Here is a 14,142-nt window from a genome sequence, read left to right as displayed (position 1 = left end):
TGTGTGTGTGTGTCTGTGTGTGTGTGTGTGTGTGTGTGTGTGTGTCTTTGCGTGTAGGTAGGTAGGTAGGTAGGGATATGGGGTGATATGTTACTTTTCTGGGGATACAGTTTTGAAAATGTTTTTAATGATTTCCCTTGACTCCATTTCCCTTCTTTATTTCTTCATCTCCTACCTGGGAAGACGGACAGATGGCAGCAGGAGCCCCACACCTGCCCCCTCCTCTGTGCAAAGCCCCAAAGCCCCAAAGCCTGCCCACTCCAGGCTTCCCCTCCAGGCTCTTCCTCCAGTTTCTCTTTTATCTTCTACTGACGGATTTTCCTTCCTCCTCTTCAAAAAGGCCCGCAGGCCTACTCACTGAGAAGATGCTAGCTGAACTCCAAGTGGAAAGTGAAACTACTTTATTGTGTTATTTGACAGATACTTATTTTTCCCCTGAGGAGAAGTGCATGAACATGTATGAAAGGGTGAGAGTGTGGCCTTCGTTTCCCTGGGCCACACAGGATGGATGTAAAATGTGACCGCCTTACAGGCTGCCCGATCGGAGTGTCACCTGTGCACTTGATCCGTTTGAAATCCACAGACTTCCACTGACTCCAGCTGAGCAGCTCAGCAGAAGCCTCACAGGTGGGCTGGCAGATGCACGCGCAGAACTAAAGAGGTTTGGATGTAACAGGAGGAAAATATTGACACTAATTTTTCATTCTCTAAAAAGTATTTATGTAAGGACTCTGGAATATCATGTTTTCTTCCAGGAAGATTCCACAAGCAATATTTTGGTGTATCATCAATCACAATGCAAGTTGTGGAAAACTTCAAGCAACTAGATGTTTTCTTTATGCTCAAATTAAGGAAAAGGGTCAATTCAATGAAGAGGGAGGAGGAGGAGAAAGAGAGAAAGAAGGTGAAGGAGAAGGCACTATTGACGCCTAGTAAAAAACAAAACCAACAGCCTCATGCATCCTCTGCGGACACTGAGAAGCTGACTCAGTTTCTCACCTGTGCACATCTTCCTCCAGCTCTTGTGTGTCTCGAGACACTGTGACCCCCTCCACCTGCACGCTGGTTTTCACGCTCCACCTGCCATGCAGACAAGCAGATGCATTGTACAAGCTGCAGCATGCAACCTTTAAAAAAATTAGCCATTTTTAAAAGGTATAGTTTGCACACAGTACAATTCATCCATTTCAAGACCATATGTGGAACGATCTCCATGAGAACACTTGCATCACTCCAACAAGTCCTCTTGAACACTTCTGCAGCCCGTGCCTCCCCGGCCCCAGCCACTGACAACCATGGTCTCGCTTCTGCTTCTGTTTTGCTTTGTAAAGACTGTCATAAAAATGAAATCAGGCAGGAAACAGGCTTTCACGTCCACCTTTGCACCCTTAGACTCGTGCCCTGGAGGTTCATCCTTGCTGTTGCACGTACTCAAGACTGCTGCTTTCAGGGCTGAGCATTCCGTGGTCTGCATATACTACAATCGCTTTTCCATTCCTTGGCTGATGGTCATTTAGATTGTTTCCAGTTTAGGGTTATTTTAAGTCAAGCTGCATGTGTAGACATGAGTTTCACTCTCTGAGGTCTCTCACAGACAATTTCATCTCTCATCTTTGCGTGGTTGCTGGGTTCCATGAGGGTGTACTGCAAAACTGTTTTCCAGAATGGCTGGACCATTTGTATCTCACCAGCAATGTGTACAAGTTCAGCTGCAGATGGCTATAATGAATGAAAAACAAAAACTGGAAAATGACACATTTTGGCAAGGATGTGGAGGAATTGGAATCTTCCTACACTGTTGGTGGGAATGTAAAATGGCAGCGCTACCGTGAATAACACTTTGGCAGTTCCTCAATAAGTGAAATGTAGAATGGTCATATGATCCATCAATCCTATTAATACTATTGGATATATAACCAAAATAATTAAAACAGCTATTCGAGCAAAAACGTGTACATGAATATCTATAGCAGCATCATTCACAATTGCTGAAATGTAGAAGCCACCTGCATGCCCATGGATGGATGAATGGATAACAAGATGTGGTCCCTCCTACAGTGGAATATTATTCAGCCATGCCGTGTAAAGGCATGAAGTACCGACACATGCCACAACGGGGACAGACCTGGAACATAGTATGTTATGTGAAAGAAGTCAGAAGCAAAAGGCCATGTATTACATGGTTCCATTTCTATGAAACGTCCGCAGTAGACAAATCCAGGAGACAGAAAGCAGATGAGTGGTTGCCAGGGGTTGGAAGGAGGGATTGTGTTAATCATGTTTTTTATTTTCTGTATTTTATGGTGCTTTGACATCTTGGGTCCTTGCAGACCCAGGGAGGGACTGCCCCACCCCAGGGTTCGCTAATTCCTGGAGATAGCAAACAACTCATCTGAGAGAATGTCTTGATTTGCCAACCAACCAATATCCCCATCCGCCTCATTCTCTCAGCCTGCTGCAGTCCATGACACTACCCACCCTTCCCTAAATCACCCCAGGGCCAGATTCTGACAACTAGGGACCACTCCTATAACCCAGAGCCTGCTGAAATTGTTTCAGCTCTTCAATCCTGAACATGCTCAGCTTGCTCACCCTGCCCTGCCTCTCCAGGGAAAACCACCATCAAGGATCTCTTGCACGCTTTCCCCTCACTTCTGCCTCCTGATCAACCCCAGTGCTTCCCCATGAGCCCTTGCCTGGTGTACTGCACCCCCATTTCCAGGGACCTGTGAGTATAAAACTCCTTCCCTCATGACAGCCACTTCCATATCTGCGTGTCTTATTTCCCCGGATTAAAACAAATCCTGGGTATATGTTAAACTAGAGGGGACTAGAGACTGCCTGCTGAGTGGGCACAGGGTTTTCATGTGTGCTGATGAAAACACCCTGGAACTATTAATATATAGCGCTAGTGGTGGCAACATTGTAAATGTGATAGATGTCTTTTTTACCACAGTAAAGACGGGAAACAAATTCTGTTCTTCTGCATCTTTGTTAGTACTTGCTAGCATCGGGCTTATTAATTCCAGCCATTCTAGTAGGAGCACAGTATCTCCTGGTAGTTTTAATTTGCATTTCTCTAATGACTAATGATGTTGATTTTTTTTCTACCAAGTGTCGTTTTTATTCTGAAATAATTTTAGATTCACATAATAATTACAAAAATAGTTCAGAGAGTTCTCATACCCCCTTCGTTCAGTTTCCCATAATCTCACAAAGCCATAGTACAGTGGTGGAAATCAGGAAATTAACATGGATATGATATTATGAACTAATCTATAGACTTAAACAAATTTTCCTGTTTTTACACTTTTTTTTTTCCTAGTCCAGGATTTAATCCTGGGTGCCACATTGAACAAAACTGTCAAATTTCCTATAATCTGTAACAGACCCTCAGATTTTGGTTTTGTTTTTGTTTTGTCTTTCATACTTTTGACACTTTTGGCAAGTCCTGGCCAGTGATTTTAAAGAATCACCCTCAAGCTGAGGTCATCTGATGCTTTCATGAACGTAATGAGGTTATGCATTTTGGGTAGGAATGCCACAGAAGTGATATAATGCATGTAGAATGTGTTATTACTGCCAATGCAGCTCTGATAACTGGGTTAGGTGAATGCTAGTTTTCTCTGCAATAAAGCTACCCCTTTTCCTTTAGTGTGGAAATTGCTAATTCCAAATTAGTAAGACTCTTGTGGGAAGATACCTTGAGACCAAGTGACTATCCTGTTTTTGAACCTAGTTTTACTCAATAATTCTAACTCTTATTTGTGATTCTTGGATTTACACCCAAGTATTTATTTTTATTTGTTTGTTTTTTGGTTTAATGCAGTGCTAAACAGCACTTTTAATGTTTTCTTTTTCAGCTGTTCATTGACAGGATACAGACATTAAACTGGTTTTTGTATCCTGACTTTGTATCCTGTGACCATGCTAACCTCACTCACGGTTCTACCAGCTTCTGTGTAAATTCTTGGGGTTTTCTGCATAGAAAATCACGTTGCCTATGAATAGAGTTTTTATTCTTTCTCATCTGTGTGCCTTTCGTTACTTTTTCTTGCCTTATTTCAGTGGAGAGGAATCCAGTACAATGTTAAAAAGTGAATATAGTGAGAACAGAAATCCTCACCTTTTTCCCAATCACAGCAGGAAAGTATTCAGTCTTTTGCCATGAAGTATGATGTTAGGTGTAGGCTTTTCACAGATGCTCCTTAACAGGTTAAAGAAGTTCCCTCCATTTTTAGTCTTCTATGAATTTTTATAACAAATGGGTTTTGAAATTTGCCCAATGTTCTTTCTGCATCAATTAAGTTGATCATATCATTCTTTCACTTTTAGTCTGTTGATATGGCGAATTGTGCTTACTGATTTTCAAAGGAAACAACCTTGCATCCACAGGATAAACCCTACTTGAACATGACATATTATCACTTTCATATATTATTGGATTTCATTTGCTAATAGTTTGTTAAGAGTTTTGTGTCTAACTTAGTTTTTTGGTTGGTTCATTTTTTTTTTCTGGTAATGCCTTTTCTTAATCTGGGTATCAGGGTAATGCTGGCCTCATAAAATGATTCGGGAAGTGTTTCCTCCACTTCTATTTTCTGGAAAACAATTGCATAGGGTTGGCATTATTTATTCTTTAGATGTTTGGTAATATATATCTGTGAAGCCATCTGGACCTGTGTTTTTCCTTGTAGAATCCAAATACATTTAAATTGCTATAAATTCAATATCTCTAATAGATGTAGATTTATTTAAGTCGTTTATTTCTTCATGAGTAAATTTTGGTAGTTTGTGTTTTTAAAGGAATTGTTCTGTTTCATCTAAGTTATCCAATCTATTGTCATAACGTTGTTCATAACATTTTATTATCTCTAATTTCTATAGGATCTGCTTTATTTCTAATACTGATACTTTGTGTTTTCTCACTTTTTTTCTTATTCAGTCTGGATAAAGGGTTATTGATATTTTTATTGTTTTATGTTTCTTTTTTTTACTTTTGCTCTTTATCGTTTTCTTCTTTGTGTTTGCTGTGGGTTTAATTTTCTCCTCTTTTTGAAATTTATTAAGGTGGAAGCTTAGTAATTTCAGACCTTTACCCTTTTGTAAAACAAGCAGTTAAGGATATAAATTTCCATCTAAGCACTGCTTCACCTGCATTCTACAAATTTTGATATGTTTTATTTTTATTTTCTAACTCAAATCATTTTCTAATTCATTTTATATTTCTTCTTTCACCTAAGAATTATTTGCTGCTTACCAGCCAACTATTGGCGGGATTTCCAGATATCATTCCGTTATTCATCCCTGAATTGACTAAATTGTAGTCAGAAAATACACTTTGTGATGAATTCAGTCCTCTTAATGTTATTGTGATTTGTTTCATGGCTCAGAACATGTTCTATCTTAGTGAATATTCTGTGTACACCTGAAAAGGTTGTGCATTCTGAAGATAGTGAAGTGTTCTGAGAAACGTCAGTTAAGGCAAGTTGGTTGGTGTTGGTTTTCTGATCTTCGACCTCCTCCTGATTATTTCACATACTTTTTCTATCAATCGCTGAGAGAAGAGTGTGGGACTCTCCAGCTATCATTAGGGTTGTGTCCATTTACCATTTCCGTTCCCTCAGCTCTTGCTTTATGCATTTGGAAGCTAAGTGTCCCTACGGACAATTAGGATTGTGATATCTTCTTGATAAATTGGCTAAGTGGTTTATAAGGTCTTTCTTTTAATTTGTAATATTTCTTATGTTGAATTTTAGTTTTGCTGATACTAATGTAGCCACTTCAGCTTCGTATGGATTGGTGTCTACATAATTGCATAGGGTTGGCATTATTTCTTCTTTAAATGTTTGGTAATATATATCTGTGAAGCCATCTGAACCTGTGTTTTTCCTACACTTTTTCTTTTAACCTTTCTAAGTCTTTGCACTTAAAGTGTTTTGGGTTTTTTAATCATACAGTGGGTCTTGTTTTCTTTTCAGTTTTACAGTCTCTGCCTTTTAATTGGAGCATCTGCATGTAATTGCTTATAGGGTTGAATGTCAATGTATAACTTGTTTACCATTTTTTTCATTCTGCACTCTGTTCCTTTTTTCTATTTTCTTGTCTTCTTTTGTATTAAATATTGCTATATATTCAGTTTTACCGTATAATTGGTTTATTTCTACAATGTTCTCTCTCTCCTTCTCCCTCTGTTGTTGCCTTAGAGTTTACAATATGCATCTTAAAGTTATCACAATCTATCTTCAAATACTGTTATACCCTCTCACGTGTAGCACGTGAGCCTCACAATAATGTATTCCCATTTCCTCCTCATTCTTTGTGCTTTCATTGTCATGCATTTTGATTCTTCATATGTTATGAATTTTACCATTGTTACATTTTTATCTTAGACAGTCAATCATCTCTGAAAAAGATTAAAATGTAAGTAAACAATATCTTTTATGATTAGTCACTTTTATGAGTTCTGGCATTCCTCATTTATTTGTATAGACCCAAATAGGCATTCGGTATCATTGGTACAATACGTTTTCTGCCCAAAGAAATTTCCTGAATATTTTTTATTGTGCAAGTATATAGGAAACACACACCTTATTTGCTAATCTTAAAAAGCCTGTTTTGCTTTCACTTCTGAAAGATATTTTCGTATTATACAGAATTCTGGGTAGACAGCAACATTTTATTTCAGTACTTCAAAGATGTCACTCCATCGTCTATTGGCTTAAAACATTTCTAATAAGAAATCTGCTTTAGCTCTTTGTTCTTCTGCATGTAATGTGTATTTTTCTTCAGTCTTTTTTTAAAAAGATCCTATCTTTATCTTTTGTTTTTATTTGTTGTAAAATATATCTTGGTGTGTATATCTGAACCTCTTTGATCTTCAGGGGTTTTCTTGCTATTTTTCCTTAATTTTAGTAAATTATCAACTACTGTCACACAAATCTTATTCCTGCCCCACTGTCTTGCTTTCTCTCTTCTCTTCTTGGGACTACAATGGCATGTATGTAAATTGTTTGATATTGCCTCACAGCTCTTGAGTGCTTTGTGTTGTTATTTTTTTTCTACTCTTTTTTTTTTCTTTATATTTCAGCTTGGATGATTCCTACTGGCTAACTTCAATAACATTTTTTTCCTCTGATGGCTCTACGTTTCTGATAACCTTGTCAAAGCAATTCTTCACCTCTGCTATGGTATATATTTTTTAATCTCCATCACTTTCATCATTTGACTCTTTTTTTTTTTCTTTGAGACAAAGCCTCACTCTGTCACCAGGCTGGAGTGCAGTGTCATAATCTCAGCACGCTGCAACCTCCTCCTCCTGTGTTGAAGCTATTCTTCGGCATCAGCCTCCCGAGTAACTGGGACTACAAGTGCATGCCACCAAACCCAGCTAATTTTTGTATTTTTAGTTGAGATGGGGTTTCACCATGTTGACCAGGATGGTCTCCATCTCTTGACCTCGTGATCTTCCCATCTCAGCCTCCCAAAGTGCTGGGATTACAGGCTTGAGCCACTGCGCCCTGCCATTTGACTCTTTTTCATAGTATTTATTTCTTTGTGTTAGTAAGTGTTGCCTATCTTATCCTGGATCTTCTATAATAGTAATTACAGTAATTTTAAATCCCTGTCTGATATTTTCAACATCTTAATCATCTCAGGGTCTGATTTTGCTGATTGCCTTGTCTCTTAACAATGGTCATCTTTCATACCTTTTTGTGTATTACATAATTTTTTATTTAATGTGGAAAATTCTATGTAAAATAACAGTAGAGACTGATCTAAATAGTAATCATGCCTAGAAATGAGCATGTGTCTTCTGATGATATTTTGTTCATAGAGTTACCTTCAGTGGGCACAGACTTCAAATTTCTTCTTTGAAGGGCTGCTGCTTCCCTGTGCTTACTTAGGCCTAGAATAGCACAGGGTTTCCCTCTATATCTCCGCTATGCCTTCATATCTCAATGTTCCCTGTGCACGTGCACCACAGAGAAGGGCTTTCTCCAGTTACAGCATCTTCTCATCACAGCCTGCTACGCTTGTCACTTGGTGCAAGCCCTGGGGGAGGGTCAGGAGACGTTTCTCAATTCTGTTGTTCCAGCCTCAGTCACAGGTGTGCACCTAGCCTTCCAAGGTAGGGTTTGGGCAGCATCCCTGACTTTCCCCCTTGACAACCAAATTCTTCTTTGTTAGTGTCTGGGAGGGTCTAGGGAGAAAGAGAGTTTCCTAATCCTCCTTTAGCAATAGGTAGCAGGCTCCTGCTTGCATCAGTGCAGGATGCTGTGCTTCAGTCAGGTTCCAGCCCCTCCTGTAGGGAGCATGGCTTTTGCTTCCTCCCCTCCCTGACAGACAGAGCATCTTTTACTGAGTTCTGGGAGCTGTCCTTCCCCAGGATGGCTTTTGCTACATATTGAACATGAGTCCATGATGCAGGCAGGGTTTTGTATCTATGCACCACTGATACAGACTCTCCCAGGTGTCCTCCCCACTTTCTGATCTTTCACAAAAGTGCTCGGTAAAGGTCCATAGAAAAAAGTTAGTGAGTGATTGCAGGCTCCCTTGTGTCTAGAATTGCCAGGGATTCTGATGCAGGGCAAGCAAGCTCCAAGACTGGGGCTTAGCCTGGGAGGGTTTTTGGCTTCACCCAGGAAAGAACTCAAGAGCAAGCTGGTGTTGGACAGCAACTTTTCTTGAAGGCACAGTGTAGCGCAGAAGCAGAGGTCCTGCTCCGCAAACCCCACAGGCAGTGTGCCCAGAGTAGCCTCTCAGGGCCATTCTACAGTCACATTTATACCCACTTTCAATTACATGCAAATTAAGGGGAAGGTTATTCAGCCATTTCTAGAAAAGTGTGGTAACTTCCAGGTCCTTGCCGTGGAAAGGGGTGGTATCCTCCAGGCATTGCCATGGCCATGGTAGACTGTCATGGCACTGGTGGGCATGTCTTATGGAGAGGTGCTTTGAGTACCTCCTCCCTCATTTCAGCCAGCCTTCAATCTCGTCTGATATAGAGTCCTGCCTCCTATGTCAATCCTGTGCTGTCACGCCAGCCCATTGTATTGGTTTATTAAGGTGGCAGTAAAGTATCACACACTTAGTGGCTTAAAACAGTGAACTTAATTCTCATTCAGTTCTGGAGGGCAGAAGTCCAGAATCAAAGTGTCAGCAGGGCCCCATTACTGCAGAGGCTCTAGTGTAGAACTCACTCCTTGCTTCTTCTGGGTTTTCCAGCTTCCTTGGCTTGTGGCCACATCACTCCTACCTCTGCCTGTCTTCATGTTGCCTTTTCCTCTGTGACCATCTTCTCCTCTGTATGTCTTATTAGGGCACTTGGCAGTAGATTTAGGACCCACTTGAATATTCTAGAATGATGTACTCATTTCAAGATCCTTAATTACATCTGAAAGACCCTTTTCCCAAAGAAAATGACAACTTCTAGGGGTTAGGACATGGACATGTCTTTTTGGGGACCACCATTCAACCCAATATATCCATACTCGGCATTTAATAAACCATTAGATTTCAACTGTTTCTTTTGTTTGTTTTTATGGTAACCCTTCTTAAACTTTGCCAGACATGAAACGATCTATGTGTCCTAACGCTCCTCAGTGGCCTTGTCACCCTTTGTGATTCAGTTCACCTGTTTGCCTTGTAACCTCACTCTCAAGAAAAATTATGATCTTACAGATTATGTGGCATCTTCTGGTGGTTATAATAGGAACAGTGTTCTCTGGCAGCATTCTACAGCCCAAGTAGAAACAGAACTCACTCAGAAAACCTGTGGCATGGTTGCTTCACCGCATCAAGACTCTGGTCAATAGAAGCATTTAGGTTGTCTTGTCAGTCACTCATGATGTTTAGATCACTTCCACTTGCAGCTGATGAGTCTTTTCCTCAGACTAATTTTTCTAGTCTTCTAAGTCTTGACAAGAACTAACTCATAAGTTCTCAGAGGTGGGACTTCCAGCGTTTTCCAAGTGTGAACTCTTCCTACTTAAGATCTAATACTATAAAGTACATCCTACCAGTGCACCACCCATCCTCTGGTACCCATGTGGACAGAGCAGTGTCTGCCCCTGCCTGTGAAGTAGATGAGACACAGGGATTTGGAGTCCTGGGTCCCTTTCTTCCATCTGCAGCATCCATATGGGTATAGCCCCTCATGGGTGAGTGTGAATCACACCCCGTTTTTCCTCTCAAATATCGCTTTTTAGAAAATAAACAGATGGCCTACCCCTAGGGGCTCAGCTGCCCAACATTGCCAGAGCTTCTTGATGCACAGTGCTTTGCCTCCTGAACTGTTGCTGCATTCTCCTGCCCCAGCCCCACACCTGGAGCAATGATAGCTCAGGTTCCTGAGCACTGACCCTCACTCTCCTTAGCATGACTCTGCTCTTAGAAGCAGCTCTAGGGAGCCTCCTGTTCAGCCCACCCTGTCTCCAGGGTCCTTCCCTGGCACTGGGTGCTTGGCCAAGCTGCCTTTGGATCTGGGTGCAGGCAGGCTTAGTGGTGTGAACAATGAAACCCAAGCCCAGAGAAGCAGAGCATTTAGATCTGGAGTCTGCATTGAATAGGGCAGCTAACCCACACATTTGTAGATTTACCTGGAAGTTTCTATTCGTTTGGGGACAATGTATTGATGATGAAGGGCAGCTCTGCACAAACCCAGGAGCCAAGGGCATGTTCACTTCCTCCCAGGTGAGGAAGGAGGAAGGGTCTGTGCCCACCCACCCTGGAGCTCATGCTTGTCCCTGACTCCTTTCTTCTCTTCATCCCAACATCCCTTATCTTTTTGGGTCGTGAAAATATTTCATGCTAAGTAAATTCTCCTTTGACATTTTCTCCTTTTTTCAGTGGAGTTTGTGCTTCCCCCTCCTTTTTCTCTGTAGGGAAGGGACTCCCAGGGCTCTGAACCTCAGGGATGACATGCCACCACACTAAGGCATGCACACACACAACCTCTGATCCTCCTGCTGACACGTGGCACATTAATCAGACTCCACAGCTTGCATTGTCCAGAGCTTACATCACAAAGCAGTGTTCTGTGAAGAGGCTGGGTCTGAAGAGCACATGAGGCAGAGAATGTGCATTGTCAAGTTGATTTACACTTAAAAGAGTCAGCAAGAGATTGTTGGCCTCATGAATCATGGTTTAAAGATCTTTGCATCACAGGAAGAACGTCTTCCCCGGCATTTGAGGGTCCCAACTCTTTGGCTCCTTCAGTGAAGTCTTTCATGTGGGAAAGTGATCATGAAAAATGTCACCTTTCTTTGGAAGGCGTTCTTCATTCTAAAATATTTGAATTCACCTCAAAATGGAAAGATGGGCATTCTGGCCTTGATTTGTCTGCAGACCCCACCACCTTGACAGATGTGTACAGAGTTGTGGTCTTGGATGAGTCACTCAGCATTTCATGGCCTCATTTGGTTTTTTTATAAACTGGAATGAAAATGGCACACATCCAGTGAGCTGGCCCTAATGACTGAGACAGAGTGCACAAAACTGAAGTCTGATGTGGGTGTTAGAGCTCATTCTCATGCTCATTCTCACAGACCCTGCCTTGAGTTTTAGAGCCTGTGCTTTTTGTATTCCTGTCCCCTCTCCCCAAGAGGTCCCAGGGAGACCCCTGTGACTAGCACAGAGCTTCACTTCCTGTAATTCCCCTCCCACATGGAGCAGTTCTGTCCTCTCATTTAGGATGATGTTCCTATAGAGGGAGAAAAATGTCCCCTAAGATGCCCACATTCCAATCCCCAGAGCCTGTAAATATATGACCCTCCATAACAAAAGGGACTTTGCAGATGCGATTAACTTAAGGGTTTTTTTTTTTTTCTTGAAAAAAATCATTTGAACTTTTATTTTAGATTCAGGGGATACATGTGCAAGTTTGTTATATGGATATATTGCTTGATGCTGAGGTTTGGGGGTACTAAAGAGCCTATCACTCAGGTACTAAGCATAGTACCCAACAGCTAGTTTCTCAACCCTTGTTCCCCTTCCTCTGTCCCTCCTCCCGTCTAGTAGCCTCTACTGTCTATTGTTGCCATCTTTATGCCCATGAGCACCCAAAGTTTAGCTCACACTTATAAGTGATAATATGCGATATTTTGCCTTCTATTCCAATCTCACTGATGCTGACCCTCCTGTCTCCCAATTATTCACTTAGGAAGATGGCTGACAGTTACATCCATGTTGCTGTCAAGAACATGATCTCATTCTTTTTTATGGCTGCATAATATTCCATGGTATATATGTGCCACATTTTGTTTATCCAATCCACTGTTGATGGGTGTCTAGGTTGACCCCATGTCTTTGCTACTGTGAATAGTGCTGCAATGAACATACATGTGCATGCATCTTTTGGGTAGAATACTTTATTTTCCTTCAGGTATATACCCAGAAATAGGATTGCTGGATCAAATGATGGTGATGTTTCTAGTTCTTTGAGAAATCTCCAAACTTCTTTCCACAGTGTCTGAACTAATTCACATCCTCACCTACAGTGAATAAGCATTAAGCATTCCCTTTTCTCTACGGTTTCACCTGAATCTGTTATTTTTTGACTTTTTAATCATAGCCATTCTAACTGATGTGAGATGGTATCTCATTGTGATTTTGATTTGCATTTCTCTGATGATTAGTGATCTTGAGCATATTTTCATATGTCTCTTGGCTGCTACTATGTCCTCTTTTGAGAAGTGTTTGTTCATGTCTTCTGCTTACTTTTTTAATGGAGTTGCTTTTTGCTTGTCCAATTATTTAAGTTCCCACTAGATTGGAAATACTAGACTTTTATAAAATGAATAGTTTGAAAGTATTTTCTTCTATTCCGTAGGCTGTTCTGCTCACTCTGTTGTCGATACTTTCTTTTGCTATGCAGATGTTCCTTAGTTAGAACAGGTCCCACTTGTCCATTTTGGTTGCAATTGCTTTTAAGGACTTGGTCATAAATTATTTCCCAAGGCTGATGTTCAGAATGGTGTTTTCTAGGTTTTCTTCTAGGATTCATATAGTTTGGGGACTTATAATTAAATATTTAATCCTTGTGTTAATTTGTATATATGGTGAAAGGCAGGAGTTCAGTTTCATTCAACTGCATAGGGCTAGTCCATTATTCCAGCACCATTTATTGAATAGGGAGTCCTTTCTTTATTGCTTTTTTTTTTAACTTTGTCAAAAATCAAAGTCATTGATGGTTGTAGATGTGTGGCTTTATTTCTGGGTTCTCTATTCTGTTTCATTGGTCCAAGTGTCTGTTTTTGTTACTATACCATGCTGTTTTGGTTACTATAGCCTTATAGTATAGTTTGAAGTTGGGTAATGGGATGCCTCAGCTTTGTTCTTTTTGCTTAATGTTTTGGCTATTTAGGCTCTTTTATGGTTCTGTATAAACTTTAGAATAACTTTTCCTAATTCTGTGAAAAATGATGTTGGCTGTTTGATAGGAATAGCATTGAATCTGCAAATTTCTTTGGGTCATACGGTCATTTTAATAATATTGATTCTTCCAATCCATGAGCATGGAAAACTTTTCCATTTTTTGTGTTATCTATGATTTCTTTCAGCAATGTTTTTTAGTTCTCCTTATAGAGATGTTTCACCTTCTTGGTTAGATGTATTCCTGGGTATTTGTGTGTGTGTGTGTGGTATTGTAAATGGGATTGCCTTCTTGATCTGGCTCTCAGCTTGAACATTATTGGTGTATAGAAATGCTACTAATTTTCCAACATTGATTTTGTGTGCTGGATCTTTGCTGAAGTTGTTTGTCAGTTCCAGGAGGCTTTTGGTGGAGTCATGAAGGTTTTCTAGGTATAGAGTCATATCGTCAGTGAGGAGATACACCTTGACTTCATTTCCTGTCTGGATGACTTTATTTCCTTCTCTTCCCTGATTGCTTTGGCTGGTACTTCCAGCTTAAGAATCTTGAGACAGGGAAATTGTCTTGGGTTATCTGAAGGGGCCCAATGTCATCACAAGGGTCCTTATAATTTGAGGCAGAAGGATCAGGGTCAAAGAGACTGGAAATCGGACAGAAGCAGAGATTGGATGTCATGATGTGATCACATCAAGGAAGACAGACAACCTCCAGACACTAAAAGAGGCAAGGAAATAGGCTTGCTTCCAGAAGAGCACATTCCTGCCGAC

Source organism: Cebus imitator, unplaced genomic scaffold (assembly GCF_001604975.1).
Source record: "Cebus imitator isolate Cc_AM_T3 unplaced genomic scaffold, Cebus_imitator-1.0 Scaffold106, whole genome shotgun sequence".
Classification (NCBI taxonomy): domain Eukaryota; kingdom Metazoa; phylum Chordata; class Mammalia; order Primates; family Cebidae; genus Cebus; species Cebus imitator.
The sequence above is the reverse complement of the archived record's forward strand: the minus strand, read 5'-3'. Positions refer to the sequence as shown.